Source organism: Physeter macrocephalus, chromosome 6 (assembly GCF_002837175.3).
Source record: "Physeter macrocephalus isolate SW-GA chromosome 6, ASM283717v5, whole genome shotgun sequence".
Classification (NCBI taxonomy): Eukaryota; Metazoa; Chordata; class Mammalia; order Artiodactyla; family Physeteridae; genus Physeter; species Physeter macrocephalus.
The window spans coordinates 95,711,558-95,732,606 of NC_041219.1; the positions used below are offsets into that span (position 1 = coordinate 95,711,558).

Consider the following 21,049-nt stretch of genomic DNA (forward strand, 5'->3'; position numbering starts at 1 on the left):
TCTGCTGTAGCTTGTTGGATGTATGTTCTAAACTCTGACCAGCTTCAGCAAGACCCCTCGATGCCACAGGGGCTTGGGAACCCTGGCGGATGGGGAACGCTGGGATGGGTGCCAACTGTTCCTTAATGTTACTCCTCATACCTTTATTCTAGCTTCCTGTGGGGAGAGGTGACCTTATCTAGAAAGTTATAAGCTGCCCAAGTTCTCTCCCTTCTTCTCATGCCAAATCAGGGAACCTTCTGAGACTCTGGTTTGCAGCTTTATCATTAGTTTAAATTGTAGATGGGGGTTGGATAGGCCAGCACATTCTTTCCATCTGAAACAATGACCTTCCTCTTCCCCACCTCCTCTCCGGAAAACTGACCTTCAGGGCCCAGCTCAAATTCCCCCTCCTCTTTGACCACACCTCCTGAAAGGGAGCCAGCCCTTACTCCTTGGACCTGATTATTCTGGACCCTTTATTCACCACTTAGCTTATACGGTCTTGTGTAGTTAGTTATTCCAGTGTGCGTGACTGCTGTGTACTCCTAGATGGACTGTCCTTAGGGGAGGACCCTGGATTGTCCTTTGTGTCGCCTATATTACGCTTATGCTTAGAAAGCACGAATACGTATTTTTCTGTTAATATATTAGGGAGAGTTAAAGATAGAGGATATTTTTTCTACTACATATACTGTGAAATTTAACCTTGATTTTCTTCTCTTGTAAATTAAAATTGTCAGTTATAAATATCACTGCCTTCATTAGGCACATAATACCGTTCATCTGAGAACCTTGAAAGTAGGTTTATCCAGTTCCCGGTTTTTAATCTGAATTGTTCTAATAATGGTAGCTCATACTTTCTGAGCCTCACACATTTTATCCCATTTGGTTTTTTAAAATAACATTGTGAATTAGGTGTACTGTTTTCTCCATTTGGCAGATGGGGAAGCTGGGCCTCAGAGAAGAGAAGTGACCTATCCTGAGACACACAGGTGTCTACAAAGCTCCAACTCCACATCCTGGGGTTTTGTCTGTTGCAGTGTGCTACTGGCTCTTGTGTGTCTATTACATTACATAACTGCCCAAGTACTTCCTGGGTGTCTGTTGTTAGCCTCTGTTAGAAATGGTTAAAACTATCTGGCTCCCAATCCCTTGCCCTTTTGACCACCGTGCACCACTTCCTTTTATCAGCACTCGCTAGGAAGATGCCTCAGGTGGAGGTTTGAAAGTAGCTCATTCTAAGAGCCTCGCCATTCTGAGATTCAATGTTATAAAAGCTAGACATATAAGGGAAATAATATTACAGGGGGTAGAAATTATTCCAGCTACAGAAAATAATTTCAGATCTGCTCCAGATTGCTCCTGTTAGTAATAATACGTGAATACTTGGAGCCTGCAGCTAATTACCAAAAAAACCCCAAAACTCAGGGTCTATTTTGTCAGAACTGTTAACAAGTAATCAAAACGGCTGGTTTCAATTTCTTTCTTTCTTTTCTCTTCTTGCAAGATAGTTGAAATGCAATGAAAGTGAAAGGCCCAAAGACACATAACAACAAAACACAGAGAGAGAGTTCTTGGAAAATTCACAAAGCTACATAATTCAGCCAGTAAATTTAAGAGTTATAGTGCCTTGTTAGAAAATTTGATGCTGGTCGAAGTAAGCTTGAGAAATTCTCAAGTACTAAATGGAAGATTTGCCACTTTAAAGGGTTCCAAGTAAAGAAGAATATTTAATTCTTTCATCAGTTTGCCTCAGACAGTCCGGAAAGCTGGATAATACAAAGAGGCAGCAGCAAGTCAGGTGAAAAATTCCTTCCATTGTATGAATCTGTTTTCATTTAACTTTTATTAATGTCTACTACACCTGTTTTGTCTTTGTATAACATAATTTTGTCTGTGATTGATTATCCGTCCATTTCAAATTTATGTGTACTGTGATTTAATTAACTTTACCCTTAAGCAATGTGTTTTGAGACATATTAATGAGGTGGGAGTCTTTTCAGAGTATTCATAACTTATACTTTTTTTTTTGGCTTAGCATCAAACTTTGAAATTCTTTGAGGCAAAGGGCTGAATTCTGAGCCTGCATGACTCCAGGGAAGGTCTCCCATATATTTTCAAGCATGTTTGCTCATCATTGTTTAGAAAAGACTGCTTTCTCACATCTAAAGTAAGAAAGTCTAGATTTCTTTCTCTACTGCCAATTAAGAATTTACTTGAAATAAAATCTTTGGGCTGCAGAGATGTTTTTACTGAGTCCTTTAAATTAGTTTCATGATATTCCTCTTTTAAAAATATTTTAATGTGTTGAATTTTAATGTTTTCTAAGAACATACTAAAACAAAATACAAATAACCAACTTAATGTATGTTATTTGGGGAGATTAGGTATTTCTCCTACATTGTGCTCAGTGCATACTTGCTATGAGAAACTGCAGAATGCATCCTGGCTTTATGCATTTGGATAGCTATATCATTCATCCAATGACATTCAACAGGATTTTTAAGGCCCACTAACCATGTGCTAGTTGTCAAAATTCAGTGTGGTCACCTTAGGAGTTCATGTTCACTTCTCCTCCAAAGCCAGTAATAGGAAAAGCAGCTAATCCTCATCTACTATAAGAGGACGTCAGAGATAATGACTAAAATTTTTAAATTAAGTATAGTAGTTCTACATATTATTTAGAAATATGGAGGTAAGTAGTGGAAGAAATAACTACAAGAGTTAAAAGTGGTTGACTCTGTTGGCCAAGAGTGGCCAAATGACTACTGTTTCTGTTGTGAGCCTTTTAGCACTGTTTTGCTTTTAAAAAGTATATGTGTGTCTGTGTGTGTATATAAATCTTTGATAAAATAGACATTTTAAAAAGCATAACTAATTTTACCAGATGGTTAGCATTGTTCTTAGAGTTTTGGGTAGAGATTGAATTCTGTCCATATCCTGATGGAACTCCCCTGTCCTGCAAAAGGTAAGGCCCACCATCTTTACTTGGCAGGTGGAGGAAAAGGCCTGAACCTGCGGTTGGGTCCATGAATATAACACTGGGGGCGGGGAGTAGGGCTCACCAGATTCCCAACCCAAATAATGAATGTTGCAGGAGGATTTTAATTGGTAAAGCATGATAGATTTAGAAACATAACATAAAAAATAGCTACAAAAATTGAGAAATTGTTGAGGAACAGCATATCTACATAGTACCCAAAAAATTACGTATACTAACGATTGACAAAAACAAAACCCACTTTTCAAATGGAGAAATATGGTGCTCACCAACTAAACGGAGTGATCACTCTGAAATTCAGTAACAGTGGGGCAATCTTATATGTTTCTTTTTTTTTTTGTGGTATGCGGGCCTCCCTCTGCCGTGGCCTCTCCCGTTGCGGGGCACAGGCTCCGGACGCGCAGGCTCAGCGGCCATGGCTCACGGGCCCAGCCGCTCCGCGGCACGTGGGATCCTCCCAGACCGGGGCGCGAACCCGGTTCCCCTGCATCGGCAGGCGGACGCGCAACCACTGCGCCACCAGGGAAGCCCTTATATGTTTCTTGATGTGAAACAATAGGAAGCAAGGTGAGCAATGTGAAACAATGTGATACGTACCACCACCAGTGAAATATTCTTTCCAAGAATCCAATCAAACCTGACACGGGTTACAGGAAATAGAGGGGCTAGCAGAATATGTTAAAAGACGATGTAAGGAAACAACCAAATCCAGAATGTGGCCCTTCTAGAAGACAACAGTTGTGATGCTTCAGAAAGCCAGTGTGATTTAAAGAAATGATGGGGACACTATTCTAGTCTAAAAGGTCTAAAGAGACCTAGTGACCAAACGCAGTGTACCACTTTGTTCGGATCCTGGTTTGGTGAGGAAAAAGCTGCTATTAAAGCATTTTAGGGAATTCCCTGGTGGTCCAGTGGTTAGGACTCTGCACTGTTACTGCTGAGGGCCCAGGTTCAACCCCTGGTCTGGGAACTAAGATCCCGCAAGCCAAGTGGCGCAGCCAAAAAACAAAAAGAAATTGAAAAACAGATTGAAAATTTTGAATAGAGATTAAATATTTGATGATACTATGAAAAATTATATAAAACCCTAGTTTTATAACCTTACTTGCTTTGACAGTGTAGAAAATAAAACCAAAGGCCACAAGAACCACACCTTGGTGAAACCTAGTGCTGCCACAGCCGAGTTCTCAGTGCTTCCCTCCCCACACCCCTTTTCTCGCCCTCTGCCCACAGAATGACATGGATGGAGTTCCTACCTCTGCCACGTTGCTGGTTTTCTTGGGCATGCCATCTTCCCCTCAGACCTTCATTTCTTGACAAGATAAAATAACTGTACCAACCTCATGACGACCACGGTCAAGTGAGTTCTGTTATGACTTTGTAGATGGGACAATGCTATGCACATGTGCAGTGTCAAGCCTGTTTCTCTTCCTTGCTCCAGGCCCCCTGCCCCGCACCCTATGACTGGAGGGGCCTGGATTCTGTTACTGACTAGCACTGTCATAAACATCTTAAATGGGAATATGTCCACTGCCCTCCCTTCAGAGAAAGGTCACCCTGATTCAGGGAGTGTGCACATCAGACCCCTTCTCACCTGACTGTGCTGATACACAAGCCCTTTCTTTGGCTGATGATGGGAGCTTGGCCAGCCCGAGTGATTGTTACTGGGACCACTGTCTCTTGTCCCTGATGAGGAGAACGGTTCTTGTTCTTTCTCAGTCAGTTCTGCGCTCAATAGGAAAAGAGAGGAGTTGACATGATTCTTGTGTAGGCAACAACCAGACTAGATACTGAAGGACAAAAACAGTCCTCTGTGTGAACTAAGTCAAATTTTTCCCCTATGCAACATAAATTATGTATTTGTCTACTTCTACTTCGTTCTGAGCTACTTGGACCTCACTTCAGCAACCCCATGACTGAAAGTTTTCTTCTAGAGGAGTGTATCAAATGTTACTTACTCAATCTGGATATTGATACTGTATTTATTGAGGTTGTACTTCAGTGTCTTTGAATCATTTTCTCTCTGAATAGGGGCTATAGAGCATTTCCAGGTGAGCAGATAACATACTTGTTTTGAAAAAACAAATCCCCCAATACGTCTTTTCTTTCTCTCATAAATAGATATTTTTTATATTTTAAGGGAAGATTTCTAGATACAAACACAAAGTAAGAGGTCTTAAAGGAGCTTGATGAAAGTGAAGGAAAATATTTCATGGCCACTGAGCTATGATAGATCCTTTTCAGATCTAGTAAAAATAATTAAGGTTCATTTAAAGCTTACTGTGTGCTACATACTTATTTACTGTGTCACGTGCCATATGATCAGTATTGCATTAAATGCTGCCAGCAATCCTATTCTCATTCCCATTTTACAGATGAAGAAACTGAGTCTTAAAGAGATAGCTAATTTTCCCAAGGCTGACATGATGAGGAGGCTGAGCGGAGAATTTGTATGCAGCCAGTAACTCCAGATTCAAACTGTCAACCATCATACTGCTGCCATCTTCCTTCCAGAGAGCAGTCTACTCTCCTCCTACAGGGGAAAAAATGCTCATTTAGTTACCCTCCCCAAAATGAAGTGGGAGTTTGAGGAATCTTAGCACAAACTTTTATTGGCTTAGGTTGTGTAGCATAAATAAATTTATTGATTTAGCTCTTGAAACATTTCCATCTTTTAATGTGTCCAAGGTCTTAAACAAAACCAGGGAGGTTCATGACCTCCTCACAGTGTAATTCCTGATTATCTTGACGAGGTGGGATGATTTTGTGTTGTACTCATCGCAGTTGATTTTCTTCACACCGGCTCAAATGCCAACTGGAAGAGATAGCAGATAGTCTTCTCTAGGACATTGGATTGTAATTAAAGGGCTTTTCTGTTCCACTGCTTCTTTTACTTTCTCTGAAGTCCAAAATCAAAACCAGAGCTCTAGCATACTTGACATTTCTTTCAGTCTTGTGCATTAATAAAACTTTTTTTTTCTTGTTGCTTTATAAGGAATACATTTAGAAAGGCACAAAGGACTCATTTCTTTAAAAGCTTAATGCATAAATATGTGACTTTTAGATACAAAAGTGATTGAACTCTTAAACCTAATGCAAAGTTCTTAATTAATAACTGACTACATATAGTAATCACTGAAATTTCTAGGAAAATGGAAATTGCTGATGGAAAACTATGACAAGAATTATAGAAGTGCCTGTTCATACCAAGACAGCTGTCAGCTGTCCCATTAAGAAAGGGTGCTCTGTGTTTCCAGGCTAGGAAATAAGGCCACAGTAATTTAAAGACACAGATAAAATTTCTGATTGTATTATTTTTGTAAATATTTTAATCATTTTCTAATTTTAGAGAGAACTTGGATATTCAGTTGTACTTTCAGGAGACTATTTAGCATCCATTCAGCTATCAAATATGCCTTATATATTTTTTCTCAACTATTTAAAAATTATTTTAAATATGTATGCTTTAGTAAAATTCACAATTCATTTTAAAGGCATTAAATACAATTAATTCCTATATGTTTTCTTGAAGTTGACATAGTACAGCTACCAGGGTCTGACTTTTGGGAAATTAAAGGCAATGAATGGTTAGATCAAAGACCTGGTGTCTTTTAAAAAGAAAAAGAGGGAATTTCCTTACAGCCCAGTGGCTAGGACTCCGTGCTCTCACTGTTGAGGGCCTGGGTTCAGTCCCTGGTCAGGGAACTAAGATCCCACAAGCCGTGCGGTGTGGCCAAAAAAAAAAAAAAAAAAAAGGAAAGAAACTGTTTATGTGTATGCGTTTATGTGTAGCACTGCAGTAACTTGCACCAAATATAATGCACTTATAGATAGGAAAACTTACTCCTGGTCTATCCCTATGCTGTGCAGTCATGATGAGGGATGGGAAGTATAAGATGCGGTGCTCTATCTTAAGCAGCTTAAAATCTCATGGGGCAGACAAAAACATCATACACATTAAACTGTTAGGACACTAACTCTTGAGGTATTAACTGCAGTATTGAACCAGAACCTTGACACTCCATACTCCCAAGTGTGGTCCTCAGACCCAGGGCCGTTCTGTGGACGGAAGCTCATGAGGATTGTATAATGTCAGGCCCCATCCCGACCTATACTGTATCAGCATCAGCATTTGTACATGATCCCCACAGATTGAGTACTCTGCCTATTAAAGTTTGAGAAGTGCTGAGCTGGAATAACGCAAGCAGTGTGTTTTAGACCCCACAGCACTGTCCAATGAACTTTCTGCAATGATGGAAATAGTCTCTTTTCTTCGCTGCCCAATACAAGAGCCACTAGCTTATGTGGCTGTTGAGCACTTGAAATGGAGGTAGTGCAGCTGAGGAACTGAATTTTTAATTCTAAATTTAAACTTAAATAGCCACGTGGGGCTAGTGGCCACCGTATTGGATGGTGCAGAAGAAAGCACTGGATGAAAAACCAGGAGATTTAATACTTGTTTCAGCACTAATGATAGGGACCACCTTGGGGAAGTACCCTTAACTTACTTTGCCTCAGGTTTGTCATCTGTAGATGATGGGTTGAATTAGATGATCTTAAAGGTTTTTTGTGTTTGTTGTGGGGTTTGTTTTTTTTTAATTTTGCGGTACGCGGGCCTCTCACTGTTGTGGTCTCTCCCGTTGCGGAGCACAGGCTCCGGATGCGCAGGCTCAGCGGCCATGGCTCACGGGCCCAGCTGCTCCGCGGCATGTGGGATCTTCCCGGACCGGGGCACGAACCCGCGTCCCCTGCATCGGCAGGCGGACTCTCAACCACTGCGCCACCAGGGAAGACCTTTTTTTTTTATTTTTATTTTTTTTTAGTATTACTGTTACAAGACTGCTTTTGTTGAATGAACGCTTCTTTGAACAACTGAGTCTTGACATGGACATGCCATTTTTAAGAGTATATCCTGGGCAGAGTCAATAAAGTAGGAAGGAAAGATGGATTTATCTCCACGAAGGAGGAGAGCATAGTTTGGTACTCAGTACATACAAAATATTCAGAAAATGTCTCGTTCCCGCTTTATCCCCAAAGCCTAGATCACTGTCTGATACACAGTAAACACTCACTGTAAATTTGTTGCATAAGTGAATCAATGTGATGGTTAAATGACTGCTCAAATCATCAGAGCTGGTATTTAAGTCCGTTTGACTTGGTCTATTATTACTGGGTTTTGGTTTTTGTTCCTTGGTGCATTTATTCAAGAATAGTCTCCCCTCAGGTCCCAGTTAACACAAAACAGGTAATTCAGGAGGCGTATTTGTGTGGAGTGAGGCGTTTTATTTAGCAACACCCAGATGGGATCTTTATGTTGAGATCTTGTAAATATAACACTGGAGAAGAACGAAAATAACTCTTTAGGTGGACTACATGTAGTTTTTCCTAACAATTAATTTAAGAGCATTCACCTCCACTAAATATGAATTAAACCTGTGATTTGGGCATGAAACTTAATGAGTCTTCATAGCAAGTAGGGTGAAAAACCTACACATCTGCACAGCGAGTTGGGAAGAGGCCCCGTTTGAAGGCTGGACACACAGGAATGTAGGAACCCAGAAGCCAGGTGCTCCTGGTAAGTTCTGGGGCCCTGGATCCTCCTCACTGAGGAGGGAGCCGGATGTAGAATTGCTCAGGGAAATACAGTAATTGGTCAGGAGGAGAGATGAGCTACTGAGAGCTATGGTGGTAAAGGCCAGAAAAGTCTTACAGGGTTCATGTCCTTTTGTAGCAGCTGGAGGCATTTTTTCACCTTGGCTCTTTGCGGTGTCCCCCCTGACGTTCTGTGCTCAGTTCCTAGATTGATTTCTTTCTTTAGCAACTTTATTTCTGGAAACAGACCAGAGTTCACTTAGATTCCTGCAGTTCTGGTTCTAACTAAGCCTTTCTGCCCATAGCTGCTGCTTCTACCAGGGCTGGTCTCTCATCTTCCAGGTCTCCCTGTCTTTTGGCCTCTGCACTTTCAAGCCTTTCATTATAGAGTTCAGTGGACGATGTTTATGTCTAGACCAGAGAACCAAGACTTTCTTTTTAATCAGGTGCTGTTTTTACTGCACTGTGTTCAGTTTGTAGGTAAATTATGATGTAGGCATGCTCACCTGTGCTTCCTTCCTTTTCCCTCTGGAGTTGCTATGAACTCCAAGGGGGAAAGGGACTGTGTCTTGTTCATCAACATACTCCTGCACCCAGCGCGGAGTCTGGCACACCTCAAGCAGCCAGTAACTCTTTCTCGACTGCTGGCTGTTTGCAGCTGCATCTCAAAGTTGTGCTTTCCAGTTGGTTGGCTGCCTGCCTCCAAGGAGGAGGAGCAGTTTTACTGCAAGCATCTGAGTGTCTGCTTTCTCAGTGGTCATATAATGGCCACTTTTCTGCCATTTTGGCTAATACTGGCCTTACTCTGGCCCTCATTTCCCTCCAGTCTGCTCTGACTCTAATCCACAGTAGGTCTTTTTTGGTTGAAACATCCAACTCAAAATGGCTTCTCAGAGAAAGAGAGCTTGTTGGTATACTCAGCTGCAAAGTCTAGGAGTACATCTTGCTTCTAGTTTGTTTGAATCCTGTGCTCAGTGATTCATAAGGACTCTTACCTCTTCATCTCCAGGCACGTTTTTCTCCTTACTGGCTTCATTCTCAGGCAGTATCGTCCAATATGGAGGCAATGTGCACACCAGCATCTGTGACCTTACATCTTTCTCAATCATTCAGGAAAGTCCCAGATCGAGCTCATATGCCATCAGTCATGTACCATCTCTGAGCCTCAAACTGGCCAAGGGAATGAAATGTTCCAGTTGCCTAGGTGTGAAGAGTCATGTTCTCAGCCCTCAAGCCAGGGGTAGGGTCTGCCCTACCAAAGCCACTGTAGACTGAGAGTAGGGGAGGGAGAGCTGCCCAAAGAAAATAGTTTTTACTAGAAAAAAATGAAAATAACGTGTCAGGAAGACAAAACCTGCAGATATCTACTATAGCGTGCTACATATATTTTTCTTTGTCCTTCCTCTGTGGTTTAGACATGAGTGAATTTGGTCTTTCCTGTCCATAAGATAGGTTTCTCCTTCTAGGAACAGAAATCTCAGTTTCTTTGTTTTTTTTCCAGTATCCTCTTTCACAAAACTCTGCCTTTGCCCATAACTCTGGAGACAATGGATCAGGGTGCAAAACTTGGAAGGAGAGGCAGTTCATCCGAGAGGATGCTGTGTCAGCAGACCCCTGCCCTGCCCTCTACAAGTATGTCACCTCAGACAAGGTTCTAACCTCACAAGTGCTCCATCATCCCCATCTCAAACGGCTGCTGTGAGGAATTAGTCCATGATTGTGTGTAAAGTTCTTAGCATGTGCCTAGCTTGTCAAAAACGCTTATATTTTATCTATTGCTGTCGTTGTTAATACGAATAATGACCATGCTTACACACTGGCCCCTCTGCTAGACTCCCACGGGCTGGAGTGGCTCCAGCCTTCTTGCACTCCCTAACCCTAACCCAGCCAACGCTGGATTCCTGAATTTACCTGGGCTCCCATCCACCTGGGGCTGGGACACGCACATCTTCAGGAAGGCACTTCTTCCTGCTTTTTCCCTCTCCATCCATCAGGCCTCAGCATCAGTGGGTTTGTCCTTTGTCATTGGAGAGGGCTTTCCTGACAACCACCCTGCTCCTGCCCCAAGCCCCAATCTATTATCTTCTTCCATAGCGCTCTCTTCTTTTCCCTTATTTTCCTTACCACCATTTAAAATTATTTTTGTATTTTTATGTTTTTGTGTATTTCTCCTAGCTGATATAAGCCCCACTTTAATGCAGTAAGTAGGAACTCAGTAAATATTTATCAGTAAAATAAATTAATGTCAGACGTTTTCTGGACGTCCTTAAGGGTCACGGGAATTTTGTTGAGGGTAAAATGAGGACTGCCAGAGAGCTAGACAGTGCAGAGCTCGTGATGGGGAATATTGAGAAGAGATGGTTGAAGAGGAAATATAGGCTGGTTTGTCTTAAGAGCCTTTTGTGTGGGGTTTGGGAGGGTGGGCTGCAGTGATGAAGAGGGTCAGCAGAGTAAGCTCTCTGCTGCTTGAAGGTGGATGCCGAGCATGCAACAGTCATTTTAGTTTAGTCTCACTTTTTTAAAGTGGATTTTGTCTGTATTTAGCATCTTTGACAATTTTATATATTTTCTCTCTTTTTTGTGTGTGGTTTGGGGGTACGAGGAGGTGTGGGTCACATTGCCTATTTATTATACAATTTCCCGAGTACCTTGAATGGAAACTTTATAAATAATGGCTATTTATGATTTTTTTTTTTTTTCGGTACGCGGGCCTCTCACTGTTGTGGCCTCTCCCATTGCGGAGCACAGGCTCCGGACGCGCAGGCCCAGTGGCCACGGCTCACGGGCCCAGCCGCTCCGCGGCATGTGCGATCTTCCAGGACCGGGGCACGAACCCGCGTCCCCTGCATCGGCAGGCGGACTCTCAACCACTGCGCCACCAGGGAAGCCCTATTTATGATTTTTGTCTAGACTTAAAATGGTTATTTAACAGGCAATGAAATAATTTACTCGCAGTTCTTATACTGTAAATACACACACTACATTTAGGGGGGCAAATGTTAGGGCTTATGCTCAAAATATAAATCTTGTACATAGTGGTGAATTATTCTCTAAGGACAATGAAATTTGTATTCACTTGTATGAAAAACAAAATAAATACAGTTACTTTTCAGGGATCAGATTCTTAGAAAGAGTTGAATGTCTAAGGTCATCACAAATCTCATCAGTGCTGATTGGAGCATGTTAACAGAATCATTTATAAATTCAAAATAATACAGGTTTATTTTCAAACATTTAGAAGATACAGAAGAGAAAAAAGAAAACAAGAAAATAACTATAATCCTGCTTCCTAGAATAATACTGTGAGCATTTCGGCATATACCCTCCTATGCTTTTTTCTCCTGTTCATAAATTTTTAAAACATACGATTAGAATCATACTATAGATATGTCATATAATCTGTTTTAAAATTTTCATACATTATTAACTACCTTCTAGATCTAAATATTGTCTGTAACTGCACTGTTCAGTACTGTCACCACAGCAGCATGGGGTGCTGAGCACTAGAATTGTGGCTAGTTAGAATTAGGATGTGCTGTAACTACAAAAAAACACATCAAATTCCAGAGGAAGTATGAAAAAAGGGAAAATGCCTCATTATTAATTTTTATATTGATTACCTGTTGAAATATTAGGTTAAATAAGATCTAGTAATAAAATTAATTTCACTTTTTTAAAACCTTTTTTCATGCACCTACTGGTAAATTTAAAGTTACAGATATCATTCACACTCTATTTCTGTTGGACAGCACTGGTTATATAGCATCATTTTTATAGCTGCACAATTTTATACCACTTGAATATAATTATTTAACTAATTCTTAATCAGCCCCATAATGTTGAATCTTCAAGGTACTTCTTATTTTTCAGTATTAAAAATTACTCTTGGAACACCCTGTACATAAATCTTTTTTGCACATCTCTGATTACTTCCTTAGGATTTACTGCTAGAAGTAGAAATGCTGGGAATGGAAATTCTTTTTTTTTTTTGGCTGCGTTTGGTCTTCGTTGCTGCGCACAGGCTTCCTCTAGTTGTGGTGAGCGGGGGCTCCTTTTCGTTGCGGAGCACAGGCTCTAGCCACGCAGGCTTCAGTAGCTGTGGCTCGAAGGCTCTAGAGCGCAGGCTCAGTAGTTGTGGTGCACGGGGTTAGTTGCTCCATGGCATATGGGATCTTCCCGGAACAGGGTTCAAACCTGTGTCCCCTGCATTGGCAGGGGGATTCTTAACCACTGTGCTAACAGAGAAGCCCAAGAACAGAAATTTTTAAATGAGAAATATGTTATAAATAAATGAAGAAGAAAAAAATAATGCTTTTGTTTCTCATTATGTTATCATCCTCCTTGCAGAGAAAGATATGCGTCTGATTATTAACCGTTGCTCATTTTACATTGAATCAAAAATATCACGTCAACTATATTCAAATAAATCAAAATTAGCTCTATAAATCAAAATTAGCTTTAAGTTGTCTGTAAAGTTGGCTCTGAATTTTCACGTTTTATGTGAATTGTAAGGGGTTAAGAGTTGGACTCAGCATTATTCTTCCTCCTGAATTAAAACACATATGCTTTCTCGGTCATTGCTTGTAGACAGTCATGAAATGGAAAAGGTTAACAGTATATAGTTTTTTAAACCTTTCTGATTTATCTTTGTAAAACTACATGATGTGAAGGGGGAAGAGGTTGTGAGACTAAAAGATCATTTATCAGAGATCCAGAGTATTTGATCTATCATTGGTGGAAAGGTACCACTGTTTTAACACTATTTATCGTACGTTAAAAACAAAGCCTTAGGATGTTTAGCGATAAGGCATATTTTTGATGAACTAGGTTGTGCTTTTCTTGTAATATTAACTGGACAAAATATACTTAATTTTTTGTGTCACTTGGCCAGTATATCCTCCGTGAAACCTTCCTTGCTCATTCAAGGTTTTTGCCTTTTGCACTTTTCTCTAGTGTCTCAGGGACTCTTAGGGAAAAAGTCAGGAACCTTCAGGAGTTGCTGAACTCTCTTCCGTTTCCCCAGGGGAGTAGTAAAGAAAATGACGATTCAAAAAGAGAGCTTATGTTTGACTAGGGAAGTTAGCAAGTCACTAAACAGTGACTTCAATATAATTTAGGGGAATGATTCATGGCATTTCTAAAGTATAAAATAAAGAGTTTCAGGTTCTCTGTCAGTGTTTCATTTAAAATAATGAATTACATTGTCTACCAATGGAAGAAGCAGAAATAAAAATCCATAATTTAATCCAGCTTGACAGAGTCTTCCTTTTTCCTAATTTTGGATCTAATGAATTTGATCCAAACCCTACCTCCATGAACAGAAACTCCAAGCTGGATTTTTCCCCTTATGAGTGAGGGGAGAAGAGAAGACTGACTTTCAATGGAATGGTATTCAGAACTACCAAAAAAAGAATTTTTAGTCCCCGAAGATAATGTTATGTAAGACTCTACTATTTATACATTTTGGATTATTATTTAGTTGCTTTGTCTTCCCTTCAGAGGAGATAACCATCCAAGATAAAAATACTTACATAACTCTTTTATTCCTAACTTGCAGTGAATGTTTCCCATCTTTGCCACCTGATTGCAAAAAAAAAGGTTCTCCATTTATTCACTTTAACATGAGTCTTCAGTGAAAATCATCTTTTACAGACTTCGCTGTCTGCCTCTCAGTTCAACGTACATGAAAGTACACCATGTCTTACTAGCTTGGGATAGTTTTCAATTTTCGATCGGATATAGTAGCAGTAGATCTGAGATGACCTGACTTCTGTAAGAATCACATTTTTATCCTATGGTGGCATTTTAAATAAAAGGCTAGTATTTTATTTCATAAAAACAAGTAGCAAAGTACAAGCACTTCATCCTTACTCTGTTTCTAGCTTGACTCTTGTATCTCCCAGGTAAGTAGACAAGTATGAGAAACCTTTTTTAGAGGTCATTCATTTAGATTTCTTTTAACTTGTGTATATAATTAATAGCTTAGTTTAATTCCATATTAAATCTTTGCCGTCTGCAGGATTATCATGCAGTGGCGACGTAAAAGTCACATAGGAACATGTTTAATTGAGTAATTAAGGCTACAGAAAATGCTTCCAGAGAAATATTTTGATTACAAATAAAATCAAAGCAAAATATCTAGTTTTGAAGGACTAGAAATTTTTCCTAATTAAAAAAAGAACCTGCCATTTTTTAGTGTAATTTTATAAGTGTTTCTGTGTGTAGTGCCACAGAGCAGAAGTTCTAAATCTGACACATCCATTCTTTAAAAAAAAAAGTACAGAGGAAGAGGGGCTGCTTTCAAGGGAAGCTTCCCTTAGTGGTGGTACTTCAGAGGCAAAGAGCCATCTTTTGGTTTTCACATGAAGATTTATTTGAGAGGCTACAAGGACTGTTTTCTAACTATGATGCTGGAGGGCTGTGCAGTCCTTAAAAAATTAGCTAGCACAGCTCATTCACATGCTCGTCGTACACCTACATATTAGGTATGTGATGATTATTTCTTGATTTTTTTCACACTCAACAGATTAAAAGAAAATTTTTTTAGTACAGTTTTAGGTTCACAGCAAAACTGAGAGGAAGGTACAGAGATTTCCCACATACCTCCTGCCCCGCCATGTGCACGGCCTCCCCCGCGATCAGCATCCCTCACTGCAGTGGTACGTTAGTTACAATTGATGAACCTACATTGATGCAGCATAATCACCTAAAGCCCATAGTTTACATTACATACAGTTCATTCATAGTGTTGTATATTGTATGGGATACGACGACCTGTATTTATCATTGTAGTATACAGAGTATTGTCTCTGCCCTAAAGGTCGTCTGTGCTCCACCTTCCCCCAACTTCTGGCAACCACTCATCTTTTTACTGTCTTCTTTCCCTGAATGTCGTATTGTTGGAATCATACAGTATGTAGCCTTTTCTGATTGGTTTCTTTCACCTAGGAATATGATTTAGGTTTCCACCATGCCTTTTCATGGCTTCATACCTTCTCTCTTTTAGAGAATAGTCTATTATTCTTTTAGAGAATATTCTATGCTGAATATTCTATTATCTGGATGTACTGCAGTTTATTTACCCACTTACCTATTGAAGGACATCTTAGTTGCTTTCAAGTTTTGGCAATTATGAATAAAGCTGCTATAAACATCCATATTTCTGTAAACATAAGTTTTCAACTCCTTTGGGTAAATACCAAGGAGTGTGATTGCTGAATCGTATGGTAAGAGTATGTTTAGTTTTGTAAGAAACCACCAAATTGCCTTTCAAAGTGGCTGTACCATTTCCATTTTGCATTCCTACCAGCAATGAATGAGAGTTCTTTTTTATTTTATTTTATTTTTTTTTTGCGGCACGCGGGCCTCTCACTGTTGTGGCCTCTCCCGTTGCGGAGCACAGGCTCCGGACGCGCAGGCTCAGCGGCCATGGCTCATGGGCCCAGCCGGTCCGCGGCATGCAGGATCTTCCCGGACCGGGGCACGAACCCGTGTCCCCTGCATTGGCAGGCGGACTCTCAACCACTGCGTCACCAGGGAAGCCCAGAATGAGAGTTCTTATTGCTCCACATCTTCACCAGCATTTGGTGTTGTCAGTGTTCTGAATTTTGGCCATTCTAATAGGTATGTCAGTGGGTATTTTTTGAGCCGCTGTGAGAATATCAAATGGAGTCTCACTGTTTATATTCCAAACATTTCTAATTACATCAAATTCTGCCTGATTGATAGAATATAAAAATTTCTGGCAATTTAAATTTAATACATTTAACTTTTTCCTAATACCTAAGATCTTTAAAATATTAATGTTTTATTATGAAATAATGTTTAAAGGCAACTGTAAAACCAGGCCATAAGTATTATGTTCTTATCTTTATAAATATGAAGACTTCTTGCAAATATTCAGTTTTTCTTAAACTTAAGAAGTTTTTCTCAAAACTTTCCTTAAATATACTTTTTTCCACAGTAAGACTTCCATACAAATTTAGCTTTCCCATGTAAATTTGAGAAAGCTTGCACTTCATTTTATTTGTTTAATTGCTTTATGGCAAAAAGATACAAAATAAAACTTTAGAGAGATATTAAAGAGTATAGAGTATATATAAAATTTTTAATAGATTGCTTATCATTAGATACAGAACTTGGGTAGTTACTCCTTTCCAACCTCAATACTTCTTGATCAGGTCTTGCTTATTTTAAAAATTTTCTTTCTCTAATTCCTAACATTTTTATCTCCATTTTATAAATTTATTTATTTTTGGTTGCACTGGGTCTTCGTTGCTGCACGCAGGCTTTATCTAGTTGCGGCGAGCGGGGGCCCCTCTTTGTCACAGGCTTCTCATTGCAGTGGCTTCTCCTGTTGTGGAGCACAGGTTCTAGGCATGTGGGCTTCAGCAGTTGTGGCACGCGGGCTCAGTGGTTGTGGCTCGTGGGCTCAGGATCGCAGGCTCAGTAGTTGTGACGCATGAGCTTAGCTGCTCCGCAGCATGTGGGATCTTCCCAGACCACAGCTCAAACCCGGTTCCCCTGCATCGGCAGGCGGACGCGCAACCACCGCGCCACCAGGGAAACCCTCATCTCCATTTTATAAATGAAAAATATCAAAACACAGGAGTTCAGTAGATTCAGGTAATTTTGAGACCCAGTCCACTGTTTTATTCACTTCCTGCTTATCAAATTCACAGACACACCGTTTATTAAGTGCCCTCTGCATGCCATGTCTTCATGGATTTTATAAGTGAAAAATATCAAAACACAGGAGTTCAGTAGATTCAGGTAATTTTGAGACCCAGTCCACTGTTTTATTCACTTCCTGCTTATCAAATTCACAGACACGCCGTTTATTAAGTGCCCTCTGCATGCCATGTCTTCGTGGGCTCCCAGTAAAGTCTTCTCATGACAAGGTGTCCTGGTCATGAGATGGGGCCTCCAGTAGTGCTTGTTGCCTGCTAAGTGAATCTTGAGTTGCATCTTGGGTTGGAAGGAAGAGAGAAGGAGGCAGTTTTCCTTTAGGAAAACACACCCTTAAATTCTACCCTTTCCCAGTGACCCAATCTGACTTCCTCACTTCTCCTTTCTTAACTGCTTAATCATCTGAATGTGTAGAGATAGTGCTGGTCCACAGTTTGATATTGGACACATTGTCCTTGACAAGGCCATCTCACAATGGCCCCTGTAACAGTCAAGCACCATAGACTATTGTGCCTTCCTGGGAACTCACCCTCAAATCTAAGCCTTCCTCTTAGGCAATTTTCATTGCCACGCTTAAGGCACTGTGATTATTTAACAGCTTCCCAACTGGTCTTTCTGCCTAGGCTTCTTTCTTCATTCCTCTGAACCATTTTCCACACTGCAGCCATGGTCACTGTTCTGACAGCTTCCCAACTGGTCTTTCTGCCTAGGCTTCTTTCTTCATTCCTCTGAACCATTTTCCACACTGCAGCCATGGTCACTGTTCTGAAGGGCAATCTGCTCATGGCCTGGCCCTGCTACAACATGCCAATGGATCACCCTTCACCGGAGTTCTCATGCAAGGCCCTTGCAGAGTGGTTCCAGCCCACCCTGCAGACCTCTCTGTCCACGATTTTGCACTTGCACTCTCTGTTTCTCAACCACGGAACCTCTCACTACCCTCTAGGCAGGAAAACACACGGATTTCTTGGGAAAAGGCATTCATTCCTTCCTTGCCCATTGAGATGGTCTTTGGTCCATTCGTAATAGTGACATTTAACATCTGTTGAGCACTTACTGTGTAGCAGGCATGGTGCTTTATATGAATTATCATTTTTATTGGTGCTATTGATGTAGGTGCCATTATTGTCCCTGCTTTAGGGAATAGGAAATGGAGGCCCAGGGAGGTGGCACAGCTAGTGAGTGACAGAGCTGCCATGTGGACCAAGTCTTGATGATTCTAGAACCCATGTCCTTAACCACTGTGCCTTACTGTCTTCCAAACAAACATTTCTTCTACAAAGGATCATAACTAATAAAGAAGAACTTTAAGGTAAATGTGAAAAATTTAAACAGTAATTATTACAACAATTTTTACTCAATAATTTAACTTTGGTCTTTATTTCAGGAAAACTTTACTATTGGGTTAGTAGGAAAAAAATTAATTTAAAAAGGATTACATGACTAAAATTCAGGTGCTTGCACTTACTGGTTCTTTGTTTTTCTGTTATTTGCAGTGTTTCAGAATAGCCTTGATTTTCATAATCACACATTCTATACAAAACAACACTTTGTAAAGCTGCTGTATTATAGGTGTGCTTGCTGTTTCAAATTACCTGTGTTGCAAAGGCCATTTTAATGGAAATAAAATTAGCTTAAAGATAGGAAGTGCCTTTTTTTTTTTTTTTTTTTTTTTTTTTTTTTTTGTGGTATGCGGGTCTCTCACTCTTGTGGCATCTCCCGTTGCGGAGCACAGGCTCCAGACGCGCAGGCTCAGTGGCCATGGCTCACGGGCCCAGCCGCTCCGTGGCATGTGGGACCTTCCCGGACCGGGGCACGAACCCGTGTCCCCTGCATTGGCAGGTGGACTCTCAACCACTGCGCCACCAGGGAAGCCCGGAAGTGCCTTTTATTAGCTCAATGAAGCCATGGTCAATTCAATTAAAGTGTTAAAATATATTTCAGAGGAAAGAATGTTTAGGGTCATAAATTAATTCAACATTGTTGAATTGTTGTTCCTAAGCACTTACTATTTACCTGGGAATGAGTACTGTATTCCCTTCCTAACTGTCTTGAAATTGAAATACATTGTGGTTTTAAAAGTATTTGGTACTTTGAAGATAAATGTTATTTACAAAATGCCTAGTTAATAAAAACTTGCTTCAGAATGCTATGTTTGACATCCAAAATCTTTTTTTTTTCTTTTTTTTTTTTTAATTTTTATTTTGGCTGCATTGGGTCTTGTTGCTGTGCGCGGGCTTTCTCTAGCTGGGGTGAGCGGGGTCTACTCTTCGTTGTGGTGCACGGGCCACATTGTGGTGGCTTTTCTTATTGCAGAGCACTGGCTCTAGTCCCGCGGGCTTCAGTAGTTGCAGCACGCGGGCCCTAGAGTGCACGGGCTTCAGTAGTTGTGGCGCATGGGCTTACTTGCTCCGTGGCATGTGGGATCTTCCCAGACCAGGGATCGAAACCGTGCCCCCTGCGTTGGCAGGTGGATTCTTAACCACTGCGCCACCAGGGAAGTCCCTGACATCCAAGATCTTTATCCTGAACTTTGTGGCTGACAAGGTTTAATTTCATTTAAGCATGGGATAAGTTTGGTTAAGTTTGCAGATAGATAAAAGTTGCAGGTTTATACAGATCACCTGTTTTGACTGTGTTTGTAAGATGTATTTCCACCTGTACTACGTAATGTGACCCCCAGATTTTTACCCTTTAGTACACCAGGAGGGTTCGTATTTATAATTGGGCATTCCTTGAGCCATCTGAAACCCTGAGGATGTGAAAGACATGCATATGAAAATCCATTGCTTCCACCCGTCTTCTTTCTTTCCTTTCTTGGTGGTTTGAAGACTCAAGAAAGGTGGTTAGTATCAGCCTATTGTTTCACACAGGTTGGGAACAGATGCACTGGTGTGAAAAAGAGTTTATTGAAATATTTACCAGGTGACCTTTTTGTAAAGTAGCCATTAAAAGACCTAGATCCCTGTGTCCTGTTCACAATTCAAGAGGTGCCCCTGCATCAATTGGGCTAGAGGGTAATTCAGAAAATGGGCAACTTGATTAACCTTTAAATGCCTGCTCCAAGTTTAAAAAGAACTTTAAAAAAAAAACCCAAAACCTCTTTTAGAATCACCTTTCAACTAACGTGAACTGCTTTGGGACATGGGCAGTCTTTATATTAAAGTGGTTAAGGATAAAACAGGTGGAGTAGCACAAAGAAAGCATTGCTTTCTTCATGAGAGTTCACTGAAAATTCCTAGATCCCTTAAGATCAAATTTATGTAATATATCCACTTTAAAAATAACTTTGCCAGTGTCTTGCTTTAGAGAAAGATTCTGTTTGCTAATGGAAAAAAAGAAAACTTTGCTCAGCCACCAAAGTAATAAAACTCACTTGGTACAGTGGTGGGTTTCCACAGCAAAGTGCCTCAGGAGGTGCAAAGGAAAGGAGCATTAATGTGGCCAAGTCCCAAACCCCGCCAGATGTACATGGCTCTCATTTTCAAATTTTTAGGGTATTTTTTGACTGTTGGCTACATTTATTAAAACAAGATACATTGTCAGATAAATATACTTTCTCTTGTCACATTAGGTGGTAATTCTATGGACTGTGATGTGGTATAATTTAGAAACCAGGGTTTACAATACCAAACTTGCAAATTTCAAGGCCAAGATATAGCCTGAATTATCTGAGTAAAACTCAGTAAAACTTGTCTGCTTTGATCTGGTTCTATTGCAAATGGACTGTAGTCATTTAATTCCACATTATTCTAGTTGTACAAGCAAAGTAGAAAATGGCAGTCC

General features: G+C 40.4%; 1 protein-coding gene and 1 non-coding gene across 3 annotated transcripts in view; both read left to right on the forward strand.

Annotated features, from left to right (window-relative positions):
* PRICKLE1 (prickle planar cell polarity protein 1) overlaps positions 1-21,049 on the forward strand; it is a 108,375-nt gene that overhangs the window by 32,721 nt on the left and 54,605 nt on the right. The window lies entirely within an intron of this gene.
* TRNAN-GUU (transfer RNA asparagine (anticodon GUU)) lies at positions 3,881-3,953 on the forward strand. The gene has a single exon. It is a non-coding gene; the product is annotated as a tRNA-Asn (tRNA).